The sequence below is a fragment of the Bubalus kerabau genome, chromosome 11 (assembly GCF_029407905.1).
Source record: "Bubalus kerabau isolate K-KA32 ecotype Philippines breed swamp buffalo chromosome 11, PCC_UOA_SB_1v2, whole genome shotgun sequence".
In the NCBI taxonomy this organism is placed as follows: Eukaryota; Metazoa; Chordata; class Mammalia; order Artiodactyla; family Bovidae; genus Bubalus; species Bubalus kerabau.
The window spans coordinates 83,329,114-83,336,315 of NC_073634.1; the positions used below are offsets into that span (position 1 = coordinate 83,329,114).

The 7,202-nt window shown below is 39.2% G+C and overlaps 1 pseudogene; it reads left to right on the top strand.

Annotated features, from left to right (window-relative positions):
* The first annotated feature begins 5,203 nt into the window (after nucleotides 1-5,203).
* Nucleotides 5,204-6,164, top strand: LOC129623844 (40S ribosomal protein S2-like; annotated as a pseudogene).
* Nucleotides 6,165-7,202: the final 1,038 nt, after the last annotated feature.

Consider the following 7,202-nt stretch of genomic DNA (forward strand, 5'->3'; position numbering starts at 1 on the left):
AAACCACCCTTAAGGATCTTTCTCTCTATCAGCTCCCTCAGTCTTCACCAAGCAAAAGTAATGTTCATTGACTGACCACCTTGGCTGTGACATGATTCAATTAATCTCATGGGCTCAAGTGATATTGTTATAGCAATATCTATGTCTCATAAGACTGGAGTAAGAGCTAAATTAGATAGTTAAATAAGGTGACTGCCTAGAACATAGCAACTGTTCAATAAAATGGCAGGTTTTAGCATTTACACTTATTTGTTGATGAGAAAGGGCTTCCCACGTGACTCAGTGGTGGAGAATCCACCTGCCAATGCAGAAGATTTGGGAGATGCAGGTTCAGTCCCTGGGACAGAAAGATCCCCTGGAGGAGAAAATGGCAACCCATTCCAGTATTCTTGTCTGGAAAATTTCATGGACAGAGCAGCCTGATGGGCTACAGTTCATGGGATCACAGAGTCTGATATGACTCAGCGACTGAACATACACACACATTGATGATAAAGAGCATTAAAAATTTGCTTTAAAAAGTTGTGGCAGAGGCTTCTTGAGTGATTTTGAAAGAAGAGATACTTTAAATTGCCATGAACTCTGAAACTGAAGACATAAAATTTTGATTACAAAAGCAGCACCAGCCCTATTATGGATGCATGTGCATGAGGCAGGTGGTTCCATGTTGCTCAGATTCAAGCAGAATGTCAAAGATTCCTGAGCTATGATTCATAGAAACACTGGAAGTGGAGGGGGAGAAGTGCATAAGAGCAACTTCCTTAAGGGTCAAATTTTTAGATTTCCCAGAGAGAATATTTTTGTGTTGTCTATCAGTTGACAGTGTATTAAAAAGCAGAGACATCACTTTGCCAACAATGGTCCATATAGTCAAAGCTATGGTTTTTCCAGTAGTCATGTACAGATGTGAGAGTTGGACCATAAAGAAGGCTGAGTGCCAAAAAATTGATGCTTTCATTTGTGCTGGAGAAGACTCTTGAGAGTCTCTTGGACTGCAAGGAGATCAAACCAGTCAGTCCTAAAGGAAATCAACCCTGAATATTCACTGGAAGGACTGACACTGGAGCTGAAGCTCCAATATTTTGGCCACCTGATGCAAAGAGCCAACTCATTGGAAAAGACCCTGATTCTGGGAAAGATTGAGGGCAAGAGAAGAGGGCAGCAGAGGATGAGATGATTAGATAGTATCACCAACTCAATGGACATGAGTTTGAGCAAACTCCGGGAGATAATGAAGGACAGGGAAGCCTGGTGTGCTGCAGTTCATGGGGTGGCAAAGAGTCAGACATGACTTAGCAACTGAACAACAATGAATCATCTGTATCTCTTTTTTCTTTCAGTAGGTGTGTAAGTGTATATACACATAACATATTCTATTCACTCATAAATAGTATATAATATCATATATATATATATAATTTCCCCCTCTCTATCTTCAAAAGTCCAATATTTCTGTCTTCTATATTTCCAAATCCTGTCTCTTCCAGCTCTGATCTGGCAATTTCTTTGGCTTCAATCAATGAGTACACATGAAATAAATGAGCACAACTATGTAAAAATAATTTTACAAGAGAGCAACACTTTTCCCTCAAAGCTCTCTCTACTGCCCCATCTTCTGCTAAAATTAAAAGCAACACAAGCACATACAAAACTTCATGCCTCATTTGGGTGAAAATAAAAATAGGCTTCATGATAATTATGCATAGTAAAATGTCTTGGGTTTGTGATTTATTTATTGTGCTAGAAATGTTCTTTCAGTAGTTAAATAATAGAATCTTTGCAATACCTTCTTTCTTGACTCCACAAAAAAAAGGACTAATTAAGTGTGAATTATAAAACAGAAACCAACTTTTATTTGAGAGCCTAACACAAGAAATAAAAGCCACTTGAGATACTCTCATGTCTCAAACTAAGATTCTTTGATTATTATTGTACATTGGATTTTATATGTTCAGATTAGAAAAAAAAATCTTATAAACAGATATCAAGGAATTTCAGTCTCCTTGAATGCTTGATGAGTTGCTCTCTGGTATCTGCCTTCTTAATGTGAAAGCAAAAGGAAAGTAAATATTTCTTTTGCATATACTATGATATAATCTCAAACCAAGAACATACAGTTTTCCTTTTCACATTTTCAGCATCAGAAAACATCTTTACAACCAACTTATTCAATTAAAGTCCTTTTTTTGTTTCCCTCATCTCCTTGCTAATCAATAAATTGATTGTCTACATAATCTGATACCTTAGGACATAGAAAATGTGCATTACAACAAAAATGATATTACAATATATGCTATTTTTATCTAACCCTGTGAAACAAGTGTATATATATATATATATATATATATATATATATATATATATTCACTTTATAGAAAGAAAAATCAAAATATATTATGCTTTATTCTCATGGTAACCTACCCAAGGTCATACAGCCCACATGGGGACATACCTGATTGAAACCCACTTTTGCCTGATAAGTGTTGCAGATCTCCTGCATTATAATGTGGAGAGAGACACAGAACAGATTACTTCCAGAAAGACTGCAACTGTGAGGTCTATCCTCTGGAAATAAGAGTTCCTGTTCTCCACCCTTTTTCTTTGTTTTTCTATGTATAATATAAATCAGAGTCCTCCAGAGAAATAGGAAATAGATAGAAGATAAATTATAGAAATTGACTCACAAATTTATGAAGGCTGAGAAGTCCTATGGTCTGTCATCCACAGAGAGTGGATGACAAACTGGAGACTCAGGAGAGTTCATAGTATAATTCTGGCCAAATTCAAAGGCCTAAGATTCAGAAGTGCTGATGGGTGAGGGCAGAAGATAGATGTTCCAAGCAAAGAGAACAAATGTGTTCTTCCTTCACTTTTTTGTTCTTTTCAGGTCCTCAATAAAGTAGACAACAATGCCCACCTGTATTGGTGAAGGTCTTCTGCTTTATTCAGTCTATTGATTCAACAGCTAATCTCTTCCAGAAATAGCCTCAAAGACACATCCAGAAAAAAATGTTTACCAGACACCTGGGTATCCCTTAGCTCAGACAGATTATACATAAAACTAATCATCACATCTCAATACCACAATTAACTGAAATAACTACAAGATGTATTTAAAGGGATTTCAAGTTATTCTCTAATTTCCAAGTCAGTTTTTTTAAATTACTGGTTATGTTGTAGTTTGTTTTTTAACTGATTATTGAGATAGCTGAGACGCCAATGACTGTAAGCCTTGTAGAGAATAAACACTGCCCTGCTGATGTAGAATGCTGTGACAGGCCTCTGACAGTTTCCATTGACTATATTTAAGGCTTTCCTGGTAGGAAACTAACTGATAACATTGCCCCATGATCCAGGCACTAAGAAGACAGAACAGCATCTGTTCAATCTTATGGTTCATCCCTATTTGGGTGCAAACTGTTTCCCACCAACAGCTGCTCTGATCAGTCAACTCTTTTTCCTCAAATCAACTAAATCCATAAACATCCCAAAAGGCTCATTTAGTTCCTGCTGATGCGACTACAAAGCACAATGTGCACTAATTGGCTTCATTAATTGAGTAATCGTGGGAATAGAATGTCAGTACTTCACACACAAGTTTTGCAGCATAAAATTATTATTTAATGCTAGAGATCTCAGTTTTGTCTTCCTCACTGCAGAACCACACAAAGCACTTTTGCAGTCTGTGAATCCAGTTTTGCAAGCAGTCCCAGGAGAACTCAAGTTTGAAAAAAAAAAAAAATCTTCTCTCTGCAAGCAGTAGGTTTTATCTAAAAAAAGAAAAGAAGTTGATGATTTGGGGCCAATTAGCTTGATAAATAATTATCTAATAGATGTAAATTTATTCACCCCATGTGTACATCAACAAAATGTCACTTAAGTACTTTGAAAGATCTTGTCCAATTTCAATATTTATAGGGTAATCTAAGGAGGAGAAAAATACTTTACTAAGATCTCCAATGAAATGTTTGTGGGCCCTGAGCACGTATTATCAAGGACATGGGGGTGGAGGTGTGAGCAGAAATTAAGAGCTCTGAGCATCTCAGGACCCCAGGGAACAGATTCATTTCCAATGTTCATTCCCAAATGAGAGCCAAGGTTCAAGGTTGAAAATCCTCCACTGGGAGAGATCATTGTGTTGATTCACCATAAGAAAAAACATTCTTTTGCTAAGGCTGTGACGGAAAACAGAGCACTAAGCACCACTTGGGGTAGGTTGGCAGAAGAGCAGAGAGGTTTGGGGAGGACACATGGCCAAAGGGATCAGCTGGAGCTACAGAGCTGATGCCTGGAAAGTCTGAGCAAAGTCATGTTGTCGGCCACCCCATAGACAGAAACATAGGCACTCTTACTTCCCTCTGTCTTTTCTACTGGGGGTGGTTCTGTAGCAGAGCAGAACAGACAAGGGCAGAATTGAGGTCTGGAGAGTGGCATGAAGAAAGAATCATTCTCTAGCCAAAGAATAGGCTTAACAACACAGCCAGATCACTGGCCATGGTGTGCTCTGCCTTTTGGATAGTTCTGACTGCTAATATGCACAGTCACTATTCACCAGCCAATGAATACCCTAGATGCTGAGCTAACGCTGAGAGTTTCCTGTTCAGTTTCCTAAAACCAGATGCTCTTGCCTATGGAAATTAATCAACACGGCTCTCATCAGACCTACTTATCACAGTTGCTGTTTGGGAGTTTAACACTGGTTAAATAAAAGACGTCATAGATGCATTTTTACCAGAGGGATCACAATTTCTTTCCTATGAGCAGCCTTTAATCCATAAGAAAAGCAAAATTAATCAAGAGCTGGAGATGAATAAAAAGTCTTATTGTCATCCCTATATAAATATATTTAATTCTAGTACTTAACTTAGATATATAAAACACTTTATTAGTTTGTACATAATATCTTAAATTACATATATTAATTTTAATACATTAAATGACTTCTTTCAGTTAGAAAGAGGAAGCTATATCTTTTTTCTAGGATATAGCAAATAAATACGGAATAACTAGTAAATGCTAAATAAACACATATGGGTTAGAGTCCTATTGTGATCTGATACAGAATAGAGATAAAGATTTGGCAAGACAGATAAGAAGCAAAAAAATTTAAATGGGGAAGGTAAGCTTCTTCTCCATAAAAGCACCAAATGGTGGTGCAAGAGTGCCTGAAGGCCCCACAGGCTGAGGGGTGCCCCTGGGATGGATGGCCACAGTGGTTTCCACAGAGACTTTGGCAACATCTGGGGCCAGAGCAGAGGAAAAGGAGTGACTCCCAGCTGGGCAGCCTGGTCAAGGACATGAAGATAAGTCCCTGGAGGAGGTTTATGTCTTCTTTCTGCCCATCAAGGAATCTGTGATCATTGACTTTTTCCTGGTTGCATCTCTCAGAGACAAGGTTTCGAAGATTATCCCTTTATAAAAGCAGACCTGTGCTGGCCAGCAGAACAGGGTCTCGGCATTTGTCACCAATGGGGTCACAACCACGTGTGGGTGTCAAGTGCTCCAGGGAGGCAGCCTCTGCTATCCATGGGGCCATCATTCTTACCAAGCTGTCCATCATTGTGCAATGAGGCTACTGGCGTAATGAACAAGATCAGCAAGCCCGATACTGTTTCTTGCAAGGTGACTGGCTGCTGTGGTTCTGCACTGGTGCACCTCATACCTGCTGCCAGGAGCACTGGTATCATCTGTGCCCAAAAAGCTGCTGCTGATGACTGGTATTAAGCTACACCTCTGCTGGGCTTCCCAGGTGGTACAGTGGTAAAGAATCAACCTGCCAAGCAGAAGACTTGGGTTCAATCCCTGGGTGAGGAAGATCCCCTGGAGAAGAAAATGGCAACCCACTCCAGTATTTCTGCCTGGAGAATTCCACGGACAGAGGAGCTTGGTGGGCCACAGTTCATGAGGTCGCAGAGAGTCAGACATGACTTAACAACTAAACAACAACTACACACCTGTGCCAGGGGCTGCACTGCCACCCTGGGCAGCTTCGCCAAGGATACCTTTAATCCCCTTTCCAAGACCTACAGACATCTCACTCCAATCTGTGGAAATAGACAGTGTTCACCAAGTCTCTCTACCAGGAATCCACTGACCATCTTGTAAAGACTCACACCTGAGTTTCCGTGCAGAGGACCCAGGCTCCAGCTGTGCCCACCACATAGCTTTATATGAGAAAAATAAAGTGAATGGAGGTACCAGTGAAGCTAGGTAAAAAAATCAATAAAATGGAGAAAGTAAGAAAAATAAAATACAGAAATAAGAATCAAAAGAGAAACATTAAAAAATATATATATCAGGGGGCAAGAGATCGTAAGAGAGAGAATGGAGAAATAAAGAAGTTTAGGGACTTAAGGGAAAAAATACCAAGATAGTCTAGCTAAAGATATGCAGAGTAAGATAGATGTAGCCAAGTGGAGAGGGAGAAATATAGAATAAGCAATAAAGAAGCAGAACAATTAGATTGCTAATGCAATAAATTCCTACTCCTAATTACAGAGCCAGTTGCTCACCAGCACTGACTACGAATCTTCAAGGGTTCTGTCACCTTACTGCACTGGGAAAGAAATATCATTGGGATTTGAGTCATTATTATTTATACATGCAAGAAATAATAATTAGTCTCATGGATGAGGCATTGTTCCGGGCATGGGTAAACATGATAATGCTGATGCCTCACACAGCTTATTTCGTAGGATGGACAAAATTCAATCCTTGGGGAGTGTGGTAAAGGTTGCAATGGTATTATAATTGGCAACGTCACCAAATACAGAGAGGAAAAAGAAGTTCTCCAAAGAAAATAATGTATGCCTGTGTGTATAACGTCTCATTGGGGGTGGGGAAGGAGGGCCGTGTTTGCTGATTAAAGCAACAGAGGTCAAATATAGACTGGCCTCATGTTTAATTTTATAGAAATCAATCAATCTGAAATATTTTACCCAGATAATTTAGCTCCTAAATGGCTTAAATAGAATTTTAACTCAGATCTAAATAAACTAGTCAATAACAAACAATCTATCATATCATCAGAGTCCTATATTTGAGGAAATAATGGTTGATAACTTCTCAAATCTGCTTGCAATGAAGGAGACCTAGGTTCAATCCCTGGGTTGGGAAGAACCCTTGGAGAAGGGAATGGCAACCCACTTCAACATTCTTGCCTGGAGAGTTCTATGGACAGAGGAGACTGATGGGCTACAGTC